This window comes from Herpailurus yagouaroundi, unplaced genomic scaffold (genome assembly GCF_014898765.1).
Source record: "Herpailurus yagouaroundi ecotype Mexico unplaced genomic scaffold, PumYag 198, whole genome shotgun sequence".
Taxonomy (NCBI): Eukaryota; Metazoa; Chordata; class Mammalia; order Carnivora; family Felidae; genus Herpailurus; species Herpailurus yagouaroundi.
Genome location: NW_024412429.1, coordinates 5775769 through 5793337, shown reverse-complemented (window position 1 = coordinate 5793337; position 17569 = coordinate 5775769). Strand labels below are relative to the sequence as shown.

Below are 17569 nucleotides of genomic sequence, written 5' to 3'. Positions count from 1 at the left end.
TGTGAACACGGAGGGAGATAATGTGGCCAGATTAAATGTCATTGAAGAGGATGCATGAGGGTAAGCTGTCTTCCTGGAACTCCTTCCAGAGCTTACTTCCTCCTCCTCCCCAGAGGTAACCACTGTGCCGTGTGGTTCTTTTTTATCATCATTTTTACTTTTTTTTAAAGTTTATTTATTTTTGAGAGAGAGACAGAGCTCAAGCTGGGGAGGGCCAGAGAGAGAGGGAGATGCAGAATCCGAAGCAGGCTCCGTGCTCTGAGCTGTCAGCACGGAGCCCAACATGGGTGAGATCATGACCTGAGCCAAAGTCATACTCTCAACAGACTGAGCCACCCAGGCACCCCTGTGCTCTGTGGTTCTTAAGCTTGTTACATAAGCACAGGTGCATGTATGCATACACACAACATAGTTGTACATACACACATTCATGCACACAGATATATATACCCATACACACATATATATACACTTAGGGATATATATATATTATAGGTAATATAGGTTACTGTATAGGTAATGTTTCAGACATTTTAGACATTATTAAGTGGCATAGAGTATATGTATTTTTCTATGAAACTTGCCTAAGGGTATAAAACATTTGGCCATTAAGGAACAGAAAATGACAATGTCTATTTTTTTATTTTAAAATAATACCAGAAGTGTTATACTTGGAAGGGCAGAAAGGGAAGAAACTACTTTGATAAAGACTGAGAACCAGAGAACTCTTCTACTGATACCAGATCTGAGTCTACATATAATTTTTATTTTACAAGATAAGAAAAAAGTAAAACGACTTATTTTCTTCTACCATGAAAAAGGGAAGTCCTAGGCCTGCTAGTTCCCCAGAACATTTGGCATCACCTGAAGAGGGAGTTTTTCTCTTGGAGCAGTCAGAAACTAGGACACAGGCATCACCTCAGGATGAGACCCTTCTTCCCCAACCCACACACACACACACACACACACACACACACAAACTGTCCCAATGTCTACATGACTTTTGGTTCCATGATCTGTAACATTTGCATGACCTCACTCTAAGGCAAATAGCATTAACCTTGGATTTTAAGCGCCAAGGTTATGAACGTGGGCACGTGTCACATACTTCTGAGTTCATGCATACTTTCCGAGCAGCACATAGCCATGAGTAGGAGAGGAAAAAGGATTGGATTGCATGAGCGACATTCCAGATGTATTGATAGAACTGCAGCGAGACTCTTTTTCCTAAGTGAGGTCAAATGTTAACCTTTTGTTGCTCAAAATGAGAGGAAGGCCTGATAATAGTGATTGGTAAACCAATGAGCACTAAAAGTCCTCAGTAGCTTCAACATTCTTTTATGATCCTTGTTCTGGATAGCACCTTGATGGGGTGGCCAACTTTCCTGGTCTGCTCCAGACTGAGAAGTATGCCAGGATGCAGGGTTTTCAGTGCTAAATCTGGGATGGCTGGTCGACCTGTGATGTGTCCTTGTGCTGGGACACTGGAGTACACACCGTTTCACCTGCATTCCTGAGCGGCCTCACACCCGGGCACTGGGCCATTTCCAGCTCCCAGAAGCCAGGGTCTGGGCTGGATCAGCAGAATATGGGCGCCCCGCCTGTCAGCAGTCTCTGTCCTCTGAGTACTGTCTTAACATTTCTAATCCTCCTATGACAAGGCTTTCATACACTCTGGAGAACAAGAGTTTTCCATAAACTACACTTATTATTTCTTACCTTACAGTTCGTAAAAGAATGATAAGGAAAGTTAAAGTGACAGAACCATGTGGGAAAACATTTTTAAAGCAGCATTATGGGAAAAAAATGAATACTTTAACAGTATTCTTGAAAACTTTTAATTTACAGAAACAGTTCATCATAAACCTGTCTTTATACTTCACTGGAGTGCATACGTTTTATTAATTCTTATTAGTACATGTAATTTTTCAAAGGATCAGGACATCTCAAATATCAGTAGTTTCACACTGGGGTGTTTCTCAGTCCTGCTATCTGCTGGCATACATCCACGTCCCGGTTTCTTTAGAAACAGAGCCACAGAGGAATGCAAGTGCTTCTGGCACAAGAGAGAACAGCCCCTTGTCGGGAGGCTTGTAGGAGATCTAGCTGTGTAAAGAGAGTTAGTTTCCTTGTGACCTCCAGGCATGACGTGGGATTCGATCACCCAGCTCATAGACCCCTTTCTTATCTACCTCCTGCCCCAGTTCAATTCAACAAATATTTACCAACAGCCACAGGTGCTTGGGGGAGAAAGAGAGGAACGAGCCAAGACCCCACACTCAAGAGGGGGGTGGGGAGGGATACCATGCCCTATAAGTGCCTGAGCCTGTAGATCTGACTCACCTAGCCTCAGTATCACCACATCACTTGTGTCACTTGGGACCAGCTACTTGAACTGTTCTGTTTACATGTGTGGAAAATGGGATGTTAACCCACCTTGAGGGGTCTCTGAAGGGTCAAACGTATGCAAAGGCTTTATATGTCCAAAGCTCATTACAAAGGTTAGTTGCTATTTCTACCCCCTTGATAACTAAGGAGCATTGGCTTAGTGAGACGGACATGGCCACACGCCTAGAGGCCAAGCTATGAAGTCAGAGGCAGAGGAGTTAGGTAGGGCAGTCATGGCAGAGCCTTTCCCAAGGTGGGGTTGGCGCCGGACTTTGAAGGGCAAAAGTTGGAGTAGCCAGCAAAGGTAGAGGGGTGTCCGGCAGAGGGAATGGTGAGCGCACACACAGAGATTTCAGCGGGCCAAGGGGAGGTGGGTGGAATTAACATTTCTGGGTCTGTAGTTCCTGTGGCTCAGGAGACATGTGTGTGCTAGGGAGCTGGTGACCAGAGCTGTCCCCAGTGACACCAGGGTAGCAGGTGAGAGGGCACAGAGGAAGGAGGGAGGCAGGCCAGGGTTTCATGTAGTCACTGGTAGGTAGACACTAATTAATAACTAAGGAATAAAAACGAAGTGTGCCTGAGTGGTAAGCCCCATTCAACAAATGACCTCGGATCCCTCTCTGGTCCCAGCATGGTCCCGTCTGTCTTTTGCTGCTGTTGAGACATTATATAAACGTGTGTGTGTGTGTGTGTGTGTGTGTGTGTGTGTGTGTGTGTATTATAGATTCAGATTTTCATTCCAATGTTTTCCCACATTCTGCCAACAGTAATAGAACAAGTTACATAAATTGCCACCAACTGTCAAATTTTCAGGATCCTCCATTCTCAAAGTTCAAAGAGAAGTAGTTGTAATGATGCGGAGCTAACCTAGAGAGGCTTCTAGCAAACAGATCCTGGATGGATTCTTTGCCTGCGATTTCAGTAATTTATACCAAAAAGATGAAATTTAAAAATATGCAATTTTGCCTAAATCTCATGAATAATTGAGGGGGGAAAAAAGCCAGATTATCTGGGCCTCAGTAAGTACTTCTGCATCGGGTGATAAATAAAGCATTCCTAAGGAGTGGGTAGGAGGCCAGGCTCCCACGCCAGGCTGTGAGAGTTCATTGCCGGGGCACCTCTCCACCTCCAGTCTGTTTGATGGGCATGGAGGGCATCTCCAAAAGTGAGAGTCTGGGGAGCCACAGAGTGTTGAGGCGCCCCTGGGGATCCACACATACGCCCTGGGGCCCGAGGCTCCTGCTTGACACAGCTGAGAGCCACAAAGCAGGGAGATCCTTCCCCGCCTGTCACAGTTGTCACTGGGCTCAGACTGCTTTACTTAAGCATTCCGAGGTGAAGGAAGCGCCCTCGCTGTGGATCAAACCCATCATTTCTGAAGATGTCTTCTGATAAGAAGCTTGGTTTGCCCAGAGTTTGTGGTTGCTGCTTTTCCTCCTGTAGTTCGTTAGCTCCAGTAACACCCGCCCCGGTGTGCATCTGGCCCGGAGTGCCCTGGAGGAAGAGAGAATCCCGCTCCTTCTGAGTCCAGGGGACAAGAGTAGCAAACTCTGGGCTCGTTCACATCCGCGGTGTCGCCAGCTCCTCAGGAAAGGCCGTGGGCCGTGCGTCAGCGCCGTTGTGCTCTCGCAGCTTCGTAAGACTAATGACTTCGAAACTAAAACAGCGAAGTTACCTGTCAGTTAGGTGCTGCCCCGACGAGCTCTTCCTGGGTAATGCACCTGCGATGCGGGGCACATCTAGGCAAAGCTGCGGGGATCGTGGGGGGGGATGCAGTTGTTGCAGGCGTTGGTACCTGAGTGGGATGTGATCGTGCGCTAATTAGTCCCCTGTAAAGAGAAAATAGATGCACGCAAATCGAACCGAGCGCACCTTTTCGTGGCAAACAGTGATTTCTGAGAAAATCGTCATGAGGTTTAAAGGAACTAAAATTACGGAGTGAGGCCCGGTTTGAATTCTGTGGTCGGTGTGGGAGTTTCTCATCGCCAAAGGGCAGTCTCTTCCTTGTGGTTACGCTCATAGGCCCTGGAGCACAGACCAGGTCTGTGTTTGCATGTTTTTGGAGAAAGGTTTGGAGATAGGACTGTTAACATAAGTCGGCCTCAAACTATTTCTCCTCTAGAAATATTTGTACATTGGCATGGATAGGGGAGAGAGACCGTTGAGGTCCCAGATTCTTTCATTATAAATTCCCCAACGCCTCTGTTCCACTGGGAACCTGGGGTTGTAATGCACAAAAGACCTAGAAACTGGGAGATACCCAACCAGGTAATAGGAAGATCCTAGAGCCGAAAGTCACAGCAGGTTATCAGGAGCTAAGAATGGAGGAAAGCAAAAGATTATATAAAGGCATGCCAATTGGGGAGGTGGGGGAGGAGGGTTGGAGGAATGTTTAAGAGAACAGTATGTTTTGGCCCCTGGGGAGTTGTTAGGTGGAGGTAAACTAAGGGCGAGAGTGAGATTTCTGCTTGCCTCTTAGGTTTCCCAAAAGGAAACTAAGTCACACGTAATCTCAAATTCCTGTCGGAAGAAAGAAATGCAAAATAAAATTCTTAGTTTAGGAAGTTACATTGGGAGAAGGTGCCAATATCTGTTTTTGTTATTTTCAATTTGTGAAATGCCATACTGCTTTTAAAAAAAAAATGTTATTATGCGTTTGAGTTTACTATCATCACAGTTTGGTTTGTGTTGAACGATTTCTCTAGGATTTTACATTTTTTCTTTCATAAATTGTAAATCTTTGTCAACGTTCCTGCTATCTTTTAAAAAGCTTTGTAGAAAATGAGAAATTTCTTTAAATGAAAAAAATTTTAGTAGCATAAAAACACACACTCCTTTGTGATCTACTGCCCAAGTGGCGTGTATCTCCTACTAAGAGATCAAGCCCTCCTTCTAAGAAATTATTCTCTGCCTTTGTCCTTTTTTTTTTATAATTCAGGTTGTGGCTAGTCTCTCTGCTGAAATAAAAATAATGACCGCTGCCTACTTATTAAGTCTTTGCCAGATGGAACAGGTGATGCCCAGTGTTTCACGAGTCTGAAAACAACAAATGTTCAGTGAACAAAGCCATGAATGTGTAAGGCTTAAAATTTTAAACATAAATAAACTTCAAGAAATTCCAAAATTACTTGTCAGTCTCAGAAGAATCCTTTGTTCACATGTGCTCCATTATATACCTGCCACTTCCACTAAATTCAACTCCCTCTGTGTATGTGTGAGACCAGCACCTTGAAACAATGATGTGCAAGCCCCGTTATGTTTGTTTTTCTTATTTTCTGGCTCCTCGCTACATAATGCATAGATGGTAACCTGATTCAGATCAGATTACAGTGCATGCAACTAATTTCCTTCTATAACATGAAAAGATAAGATAGCCAGGATCCATAACTGTCTCTTTGAAGACAGTGGAAGGACCTAGTACTCATAATCTTATTTTTGCAATAAAATTATGAATCACTGTTCACCAGTATTCAGTGCAATAGAATACCAAGTGAGACCTGACTGTCTTAGAAAAGGCAAGCTCTCAATCTGTATCTACCATATGGATGTCGCTGAGAAGGAGTTGAGATAGGACTGCAAAGCTGTCAGGCGATGGAGAGCATATGGAAATGGTCTCTTTGGGGCCACGGACCATCAGTGGTGCTTCGTTTTCTCTTCACAGTTGTCCAACATATTGCCACTGTCTATGCGAGCATAACTTAATAGCCAATTTGAATTCCACTGTAGCTAAACTGGCATTGCCCTGTTAGGAAGCTAGCTGACATTGCACACTTTGGTCCAAAGTTGATTTTTGCTTTATTTGCTAAATAAAGCAAATACTCCATAAAGACTTGAGATAACTTCTATTCATAGGCTATTTCTGAGCTGTTTCTTTTTTTTTATCTTTTTTTTTTTCCTGTTCCTAAGACATAATAGACTCCATTCCATCAAGGCTAAAGATAATGGTGATAATGGTGGTTTTTAACAGTATACAAATCAGGAAAAAGAAAGTAGAAGAAATCAAAATGGAAGCTAAGTGTTGTTTTAAAAAAAAAAATTGTTAGATTGTTATGTTAAAATTAGAATTTTCTATATATTAATCAGTTGTCAATAAAAAGTACAGAAATGAAATAACAAATAAATATGCATTTTGTTTAGCTGGTTTTTGACATGCTCTTGGTTTTTGAACTGCTCTGGCCGATCCTACCTTAGGACTTCATCTTTTTGGCATAGCTCTCTAGGATTTTAGTGCAGTGGCTCCCAAAAAGAATGCTAAAATATTACTTACAATCCAAATGTATATATATTTTTTTCTTTCTGTGAAATAAAATATGAACTAATTTTGAGAAAGGAACAGTTCTGGACATGTATTTCCTTAATGTAAATATCCACCTTGTGGATGTGAATTAACATCTCTTAGAATTGATATTACAACGCTTGTAAGAGAAAAAGAAATAAAAGCACTTTCTAACGAAAACATTTATCTAATGTCTAACGTGAGATTATTAAGTAGAAAAATGCGTTAGTGAACATGAGAGGATATTTTTCTCCTAATTTATTCCAATTTTCCTCTTTTGTGTTAGGCTTTCTTTAAAAGATCTAACAGGGGTGGATAGACAAGCTATGTCTGTGAGTAGCTACAAATAGAAGCACAAGTCAAAGTAATCTATAGCCTGGGGCTCAAGTGCATTTACTAAATAAGGTTGTGAGCAATAGTAGGTACATTTTTCTGACACGTTTCCCTGTTGACAAGGAGTTGGGTGAATTTAGTGAAGGAAGTACACAGTGAACTATTGTTAGCGTTTATCAGCAAGTGTGATGAGTGGCCCTGAAATAGAGCATCTTATCATCCAAATTTGTCAGTAGCCTTAATAAAGAGTAGCTGAAGGAGATCTAAACAGTATGAATGTGACAACCCACCTCACTGTGAAGGTGGAACTTTCAGAAGGAACCAGAAGATAGATTTTGGTGGGTAAGGTTGATAGTAGTTGTGAGTTGGTCTAGCATTTTATTTGTCATTGATCATTTCCTAAATCTATAGTAAACACACACACACACACACACACACACACACACACACACACACACACTACAGTGAATTGTTGGGTATAGAGTAGAGATGGAATGGTACAAACAACAAATACTTGTTAGTATTGACAGGTTCTGGTACAGGGATTACCTAATTTCACAGATGAGGATAGCACAAAATGAGACAACTACTACATGATGTTTATTTTAGAGTAATATTATGACTCTACTGAGATTTGTAATTTCCTTCATATTGATTTTTTTACATAATGCATGAAATAAACATACATCACCCTAGTTAATACTTGAACAAGGCCCCCACACATTCAAACCATAATTTGATAGGAAGCATATGACACAAAGGAAAGATGACATTGTAAATTCATGACTGAAAATTGTTCGAGGTTATTCCATATGTCTGTAACACACAAATGTATAGTTTCACATTTTTAATTTTTCTTGAAAAAGCCATTGTGACTCAGCAGTAAAACAAGGCTGAGACAATCTATTAAATCAACATTCTATTCCACAATGTATGCAGTCCTTGAGCCAAGCCACCTAAAAGTCTGTTAAGATCATCAGACTGTGCCTGTAGAGGGACCTCAGTTCTCAACCGAATGCTTTAATCTATCTGCTGGCCAACATCTTCATAAGGATCATTATTGCTGTGAAATGTGTGATGCCCATGAAAGTCATAGCTTATTATTCCATATATATTTTTTAAATACTATTAAAGGTAACATATCAGTCAGAAGAGTAAACAGGCAAGTATACTGAGAATATAAAAAGAAGGCCAGCATAATATCTTAATTTACTCCTCTTCAATGGACTTTGTCTGTAATCCATATACATTCCTTTTCAAGTATTCCTAGAACTATTAAAGAAGTTTAGATATTTTTATACCAAGTTTCCATCCTTTCCACCATGCACAGTATCCTTCTAAAATGTAATACATTGCTGGGGCGCCTGGGTGGCTCCGTCGGTTAAGCGTCCGACTTCGGCTCAGGTCACCATCTCACGGTCTGAGAGTTCGAGCCCCGCATCGGGCTCTGGGCTGATGGCTCAGAGCCTAGAGCCTGCTTCCCATTCTGTGTCTCCCTCTCTCTCTGACCCTCCCCGTTCATGCTCTGTCTCTCTCTGTCTCAAAAATAAATAAACGTTAAAAAAAATAAAAAAATAAAAATAAAATGTAATACAGTGCCAAGTACTTAGTCTACAATTACTGTTGAATGTGAGGACAAAATATGAGATAGATAGATAGATAGATAGATAGATAGATATAATTTTAAAATATCCCCATCAGGAATAAAGCAGACACAGGGTGTCTAGGTGGCTCAGTCAGTTAAACATCCAACTCTTGACTTTGGATCAGGTCATGATCTCGTGGTTCATGGGTTCAAGCCCCGCATTGGGCTCTGTGCTGACAGTGCAGAGCCTGCTTGGGATTCTCTCTATCCTCTCCTTGTCCCTGTCTCTCTCCTCTCTCTTTCTCTCCCCCCCTTCCTCAAAATAAATAAATAAACTTAAAAAAAAAGAATAAAGCAGAGACCACCAGAGTGGAGAGTAAGCTAGACATGGGCTCAGAAGGTCAGGGCCCTACCAGGTGCAGCCACTTTTGCTGCTGTCAACAATAAACTCTGAGCCTTAGTTCTCTCTTCTACAACACATGGATGACGTCTACTGCAGAGATATGTTGAGGAGACTGAATTAAGGCACATTAAAGCAGCCATTAAATGTCTGGATTCAAGCTAGGAGTAGACTCTCAATTAAATTCATGTACCTGTTCCCCTTGTTTATGCTGAAATGAAACAGTATTAGTTCATAGTGTACCCAGTTTGTACTGAGTGATACAACACTGAGTTTTTAAAGAATTCCCCTCTTAGAATAATGCCAAATACAGGACATACTAAATAAGACATTGCAAACTATTTAAGTCATTGAATAGCCATGTTTAGGGGGAAGAGAAGGCATTTTGTTTCAGGAGTCCAAATGTTGACCTGGTCAACTCTCCTCATCCTGGGCAGTCCCATACCCTATCTAACTAATCAGGATGTAAATGAAACTAAAGTTTTGAAACTGTAAAAATGCCTTCCTTCAAGGAATACTAACTTAATTGAACTCTTTGTTACTTCACTAGAGCCTTGTTTGATGATACTAATTTTTTTTTTCCTTAGGCTTGTATGATAGGTTCTAATCACAGAAACTTTCTCTCTTTAAAAAAAAAAATCCCTTTGGCTCTTAACACTGTCATTATGACAGCAACACTTAAAGTTGACCTTTTTTTGACAGAGTAAAAATTCTTCCCCAGGCAATGTGGTGATTCTTTAATGTTTATGTACAAATTATGCAACTACCTCACATAGCACCAGGGACATTTCATAATCCTGTGTACTCCCCTTCCTTAGCTTAGTGAAAATATTAATGCTGGCTTCCAGTAATGTTTTCCATGCAATAGAGTTGCTGTTTGATAGATTAAAGGAGCAGACACTTGAAGTCAATCTAAATAATTGTTTTAAAATGTATCATAGTGAACAAAATGTTCTTTGTTATCCTAGCCATCAAAAATGTAAAGCTGACATTCACAAGTTTTTTCATGAGAATTTAGAACTTTACCATGTTTGATTGAGTATTTTTTTTCCAATGTTTATTTATTTTTGGGACACAGAGAGACAGAGCATGAACGGGGGAGGGGCAGAGAGAGAGGGAGACACAGAATGGGAAGCAGGCTCCAGGCTCTGAGCCATCAGCCCAGAGCCCGACGCGGGGCTCGAACTCACGGACCGCGAGATCGTGACCTGGCTGAAGTCGGACGCTTAACCGACTGCGCCACCCAGGCGCCCCTGATTGAGTATTTTTATAACTTAAATCTAGGCACAGGTCTATATAATGGAACTTTAAAAAAAACTCTTTGGACAAGAACGAATACTGCGACTTTCAGTATTTACATCTTAAAAAAAAACTCTTTGGACAAGAACGAATACTGTGACTTTCAGTATTTACATCAATGGCACATAATAAAATGACTCATCAAAACATCAATAAAAGATGGTTTCCAGGTTTCTTTCCCTCAGAATGAATTGCTGTGTGTAAGCAGTTGAAATGTTTGAGCCTCTTGGTTTTGCAGTCCTCTCAAGCTTGGTTGGGAACTAGAGACATAAACAAACAGGGGGTGTGGGATAGGAAGTTCTTCCTCTTCCAATAATTTGTCCAAACCACTAGGTGGTGCCCAGCACAATCAGTGTTCACCTGCCACGGTCAAGGGGTGTCAGAGTCTGAATAGTGAAGAGATATTCATATGCACCAAGACGGGAGAGGGGTGCAGGGCAATGATGACAGTGGGAGATTGGTTACATGCAGAGGTAGATCACATAACTAAATATAAAAAGGATAACAGGAGCCAAGGGAGGTACATATCTGGAAAGATAGAAAATTAGAACATATCCTGTGGTGTAGGATTAGAATTAGAAACATTGGTGTGGACTTGTGTGTGTGTGTGTGTGTGTGTGTGTGTGTGTAGAAATAAGTCTGGTTGTAGTGTAGTTATCTGTGTGTAGGTATAGTTCTGTCCACTGAGAGGCTGGGAATAGTGGCACCCCAAAAGCAATGAGCACAACTAGTGCCTAGATTCTGGTTTCTAAATACCATTCTCTCCAAAAAGGAACGAATCCTGCTTGGAGAAATGGTGGATTCCAAGACTAAGGCAGGGAAAGTACAAGATGAGCCTGAAATAGCTATAGAGGGAAGGAAGGAGGGAGGGAGAGAGGGAAGAAGGAAGGAAGAAGGAAGATAAGGAAGGGCTTAAAGAAAAATGGGACATGTGCAACAGACACAGATGGCAATTTAAAAGGGCCCCAATGTCCAACCCAGGAACAATTTGAGCATCAAAATAAATAATGGTAGTAAAATGGAGTATAAGCCATTGAAGAGATTAGGAATTGGATGAATCCATGAATATACATAAATAGATAAATAAAAGTTTGACAGGGAACTTGATATACATAGTCTCATAGCATCTGTTTACAAAATGCTTGTTGATTACAAGGGAAGAAGGGCAATTTTATCACGGAGATGCCTGGCAGGCATAACCTAAATCAAAACATCAAAGTTTACATGACCAATAAGGGGACAGATCGAAATCATATGCCACCTGATAGAATGCAATGTGACATCCTTGCCAAAATATAAAATCTGAATTTAATCATTAGGAAATATCAGACAAACTCACCCTGAGGAACATTCTACAGAGTAACTGGCCTGTAATCTTTAAAAATATAAAGGGCATGAAAGTCAAGGGGGAAAAACTGTTCCAGATAGAGAATGAAGAGGCGTCACAACTAAATAGGACACATGATTCTGGATCGGAGCCTTTTGCTGTAAAGAATGTCAGTGGGACAATTGGCAAAATTTGGATGGAGTTGCACATTAGGTGGTATTAACATATCAATATTAGTTTTCTGGTTGCAGTGTTTGTGTTGTGGCTATGTAGGAGAATGTCCTTGTTTGCAGGGAATGTACACTAAATTATTTAGGGTGTTCCTTCCTCAGTGACCGAGATTGAGTATCTTTTCATATGATTACTAGACATACATATTAATTTTCATACAGAGTCCCTATTTACATTCTTTTTTCTATTGTTTTGGTTGTCTTTTTCTTATTGATTTTTAGGAGATGTTTGTAAATTAGCTTTATGCCAACTATATGCAATTGCAAATATCCCCACTTCAAGTATATAAATAAATGCACTGATCTTTTCTTCTAGAACATTAGAGGTTTTGTTTGTTCTGTCTGTACATTTTGTATCTCTGTTCTATCTGGAATTTATACTGGTGTATATAAAGAGATAAAGATCCAGCCATATATTTTTTCAAATGGTTAGTCAGTTGTCCCAACATCACCTAAAAAATAGCCTCTCTTTTCTTCACCTTTGAAAAGCAGACTTTATCACAATCTACAAATTTCCACATTATTTGGATTATGGACTCAGGTCTCTTCCTAACCGTTTCCTCTCCAGTTCCAAACTGTTTTCATTGTTAAAGTTAAATAATATGTTTTAATAGAGCAGTGTCCAATAGAACCTTTGAAACGTTCTCTGCTTTTCTATTCAGTATAGTAAGCCATTCATCACACGGAGTTTTTGAAATGTTGTTAGTTTGACTGAGAAGCAGAATTTTTTTGTTTTATTTATTTTTAATTAATGTATACTTCAAAAAGCCAGATGTGGCTTGTGGCCACCAAATTGGACAGCAGAGTTTTAATATTTTCTGCAGCCAGTCGCTATTCATTTACCTTCTTTCCAGAATCTGGCAGGCTATTCTCACATGTTTATGTTTCCTTATTTTTTTCTTCTCATAAGAAAGCTAGATTTTCTGACTGCCCATAAAAAGCCCCATTGAATCTATCGGACACTCCAAATGGACTTGTTACACTTCAAGTATTATATATTCAAGCCTTCCTTTAAGTCCTTCAATAGAGTTGTATAGCTTTCTTTATATAACTTTATACATCTCCTTTTCAATTCATTCATAGGTATTTTATCATTTTCTGTTTCATTATCTTTGTTTTGCTATTATAAATGACTTGCTTCCTTCCATTTCTTGTTACTGTACTTTCCCATCAATTATTATTTATTTTATTCTTTATACATACTGCAACTGTAGTATGTATATTTGCAATCTTACTGAATTCTCTTATTTATAATAGTTTTTTTAGGTGATTCACTTTATATTTTCTAGTTATTAGTCACAAAATCTACAAAATATGGCATAACTCTTCCTTCTAATATTTTTATTTATTTCTCTTGTTTAATGTCATTGCCTAAAATTTCGCTAATAATTTTAAATAGTTGTAGCAATGGTCAACATTCTTGTCTTGTTTTACATTTTACTAGGAATATTTTTAGTGTTTTACCATTAAGCCTAATGCTGACTTAAAAGTATTTATCAATCCTTATCCAAAAAGCTTTTAACATCAGAAATGAATGTCAGTGTTTTCAAAATGCCTCTTTTGATATCTCCTATATGACTTACCTAATTTGCCTCCTTTAACTTTTACTACTGTATATTCATTTGACCCCTTTATAAATTTTTTATGGGTCCACCTATATATTCAGGAAATAAATGCCACTTAGGTTGTGGTGTGTTTTTCTAATACATTACCATATCTCTTTACTAATTACTAAAATTGTGTAATGGAATAATTATCTAAGTTAAAGGTATTCTGTCAAGTTTTGGTCTCAGCGGTATGCTATGATCATTTAAAAGAAAAAATAATGGAAGCTTCTTCCTTTTAATAGAGTTGATGGGGAATAGTAATTCCATGGAAAGTTGAATTAATTCATTTCTAAACTCATCTAGGCATGGCATATTTTTAAAGGTCATTTATTGGGGCACCTCTGTAGCTCAGTCAGCTGAGCATCCAACTACGGCTCAGGTCATGATCTTGTGGTTAATGAGTTAGGCTCACTGCTGTCAGCCTGTCAGTGCAAAACCCACTTCGGATCCTCTGCATCCCTCCCACTTGCACTTTCCCAAAAACTAAAAATAAATAAATAAATAAATAAATAAATAAATAAATAAATAAATGTAATATATTAGTAGCTTTGGTAACATCATCCATTGCTATTAGTCTGTTTTCTGTCTCCTCTGGAGTCAATTTTAGTAGATCCACTTTCCTTGACTAAGTACTAATGCCATTAACCAAGTAATAAATTCAGAAAAAGAATGAGGAAATATGACGATCTTAGTTTTAGGTATGTTGAGTTTATGATGCTTATGGTACCCCAAGGTGGACACAAGCAAAATAGAATATATGTCTTAGAGATATTTATGAGAGACCTGGGCTGGAAAGACAACCACCTGCATGGTTGTGTTAGTAATGAGATCACAAAGAAATTAAGAAAAAATGGTCACTGGTAGGATCCTGGAGACCCCCAACATTTAACTGGAGACGAGAGAGCCAACTCCTATAAAAGTATACGGAACCAGTTTCCTGTCCACTTGCATTAAAGAAAAAGGACACTGGAGACAATGCGGAGACTAACGTTGGGAGCAGCAAAGAGGTATCCCTTCCCCAAGGGGAGAGAATGTGGGTGATAGCTGGAGGCGGGAGGACTTTCACATGGTCAAGGAGCCTGAAGCAGAAGAACTTGTACCAAAGCCTGATGGAGAACGGGGCAAAAGAGATTTGGCATCATCGGATTCATAGCACTGCCATCAAGAAAAAGGGGGGGGCGGAGAAAACTAAGAGGAACAAAGGCAAGATTTTTATGAGAAATATTTATAAATGCTCGGAAATTCAATGGAGAGCTGGGCTAGATGAGAAATACAAGAAGAAATGTAAAACATAAATTAGAGCCTGATGGCTTAAGAAAATCAAAGTTAAGTCTTACCGCTTCAAATACCCCTCCACAGGGGCACCTGGGTGGCTCATTCGGTTGAGCGTCTGACTCTGGGTTTCGGCTCAGGTCATGATCCCAGGGTCGTGGGACTGAGCTCCGCGTTGGGCTCTGCACTGAGGGCGGAGCCTGCTTAGGATTCTCTCTCTCCCCCCCTCTGCCTCTCTCCCCCACTTGTGCCCTCTCCATATAAAATAAAATAAAACAAATAAAACTAAAAAGTAAAGAACAAAGATCCCTCCATGAACAAACCCACCCACCCTCCACCATCCTCTGTGTATACACACAGACACGCACACACGTACACATACGTACAGTCACATACATACACACAAGCATACACTGTGCAGTGATAATATTGTAAGAATGTAAAACTCATGACTGGCAATGTTGCTATACTTTTCCTCCCTTTGCAGTCCAACTTATTTTAATTCTTTTTACTCTCAGGGCACCATCTTCCAAGAACAACACAACCTATTCTTTAAGGCTCTGCTGTTACTAACCAGCACTGGCACTTTACAGTATTTGATCTGCTTGCTTTCGACTTTCCTCATCTAATTAAATCCTTGAATAATCCATATAAAAACAATGATCATTTATATTTGCTGTATCTACAGAATTTTGTTCCCCATGAGGAGCTTTAAAAGACCCATTAGTACTCCACTAACATGCCTTTACAAACCTGAATCTTCCCAATTTTCACTCAAAACTTCCTCCAAGTCCTAATGGGACTAGGAGGGATGAGGGCACCTGTGCAACGGGGTAAACTCAGGCTAGCAGTGGAGGGTGAGCTAAGTGAGGGCTTAGCCTCCCTGCAGAATCTAGGGGTGCAGCTCTAGGGCTCTAGGTATAATCCCAGAAAGGCTCCAAATGGTGGCTCAGACTCAAGAAATCCACCCACCTACACCAGGAGTTCAGCCTGAAAAGAGAGGAGACAGGAGTGGGTCGGAGAGTGTGGGCAGGTCTAGGTGAATATCAGAGCCCCAACAAGAAGGACTGGGTGCAGGGAGAAGCCCAACCATAGAGCAAACCTGTGATCCAAAGCCCAGAACCATACAGCTCAGACAGGCGACACGCTGCCTGCCTATTCCTAGGGAATGCATATTTGCCCTTTCTTCGGCAACTATTTCATTCCTCCTTCTTTGTTAATAAATTAGCTTCTTGGGGCACCTGGGTGGCGTAGTCGGTTAAGCGTCCGACTTCAGCCAGGTCACGATCTCGCGGTCCGTGAGTTCGAGCTCCGCGTCGGGCTCTGGGCTGATGGCTCAGAGCCTGGAGCCTGTTTCCGATTCTGTGTCTCCCTCTCTCTCTGCCCCTCCCCCGTTCATGCTCTGTCTCTCTCTGTCCCAAAAATAAAATGAAACGTTGAAAAAAAAATTTAATAAATTAGCTTCTTATTTTCCTAAGAAAACAGAAGCATCGCGTGAGAACTAACACACCTTCCCAGCAAAACATATACCAACTTACCTACATCTGCACCCATATATCCAGCATCCCATCCTAATACAGACACAGTGCCCTGGTGCAGTTATCTAAAGTCAGCCCCTCAAGTCCTGAAACCCACCCTCTCCCACCTACCCAAGGACTTCATTTCTGTAATGATTCCACTCTCCAGTGCATGTTTAAAAAATTCCTTCCTACCCACATTCTCCATTTTCTTCATCACACCATTTCTCTGTTTTTCTCTTCAACAAAACTCCTCCAAAAGGCTGACCATGCTTCCTGTGTCATCTCTCCACACCCGCCCCACTTCATCATCACCCAGTCAATGGCTCTTTGTCCCCTCCATCACATTAAGATTTGTCTTGTTAAGTCCCTGAGACCCTCCATCTTGCCAACCCCAGTGTTCAGTGCTTTTTCCTCATCTTACTCAAATTCTCAATGACTGTAACCAGTCCAGCTGCTATGACACAGGCTCCCAGTGTCCCCTCTCTGCCAGCTCACTGGTTGCCCCCTACCCTGTGCTGGCTCCTCTGTCCCCTCTGTGCCAGCTCACTGGTTGCCCCCTACCCTGTGCTGGCTCCTGTGCTCCACAGGCCATGGGGGCTCCAGCTCAGGCCATCTCTCTTCTCCAGCTGCACCTTGCAACAACTCTCCCTATGGAGGTAACCTGGCAATCTCTGGAGACCGTTTTGTCACAGCTTTAGGAAATGCTATGGGCATGTAGGGTGTCAAGGCCAGCGATGCAGCTATAGACATCCTACAATGCAAAAACAACCTTTCCCAATAGACACTTACCTGGTACAAAATAGTGCCTGTTATGTTGTGCAACTCTGTTCTAGTTCACAGTTTTAAACCACTTTATATACAGATGACTGAATTGATGATGTGTATGCTCAGCTCTAACCATCTCTCTAATTTGTAGAAACACCTGTCTACTCATTTCACCTGTTTGGCTATCTAAATAGGCAATTCAAACATGACTTCTGGCACACAACTCTTTATCTCTCCCCCAAATTTCCATCTTGGTCAATGACACCAGGTTGGCCATAACCCTAAACATCATCCTTCACTCTCCTCTGTCCTCAAGTGGCACCCCAGACCATCAGTAAGCCTTGTGATGCTCTCCTCAAAACATATCCTGAAGCCAGTCACTTCACACTCCACTCAGACAGACATAGCTTCCCAAGCCTCCACAGCCTTGACTAGGCTTCTGCAGGAGCGTTCGAGTCTCTCCTTGCTTCCACTCTTAATGCTTGAAAGCCTATTCTCCACATAACATCCAGGGCTACTGTTGTTTTGTTTTGTTTTGTTTTGTTTTGTTTTGTTTTGTTTTGTTTT

General features: G+C 40.9%; 1 protein-coding gene and 1 long non-coding RNA gene across 2 annotated transcripts in view; one reads left to right on the top strand and one right to left on the bottom strand.

Annotated features, from left to right (window-relative positions):
- Window positions 1-17569, top strand: part of PACRG (parkin coregulated) — a 515648-nt gene that overhangs the window by 414609 nt on the left and 83470 nt on the right. The window lies entirely within an intron of this gene.
- LOC121013074 (uncharacterized) lies at window positions 1174-16702 on the bottom strand. Its single transcript, XR_005782487.1, has 2 exons — window positions 16367-16702; window positions 1174-4217 (listed from the first exon to the last, which is right to left on the bottom strand). It is a non-coding gene; the product is annotated as an uncharacterized LOC121013074 (long non-coding RNA).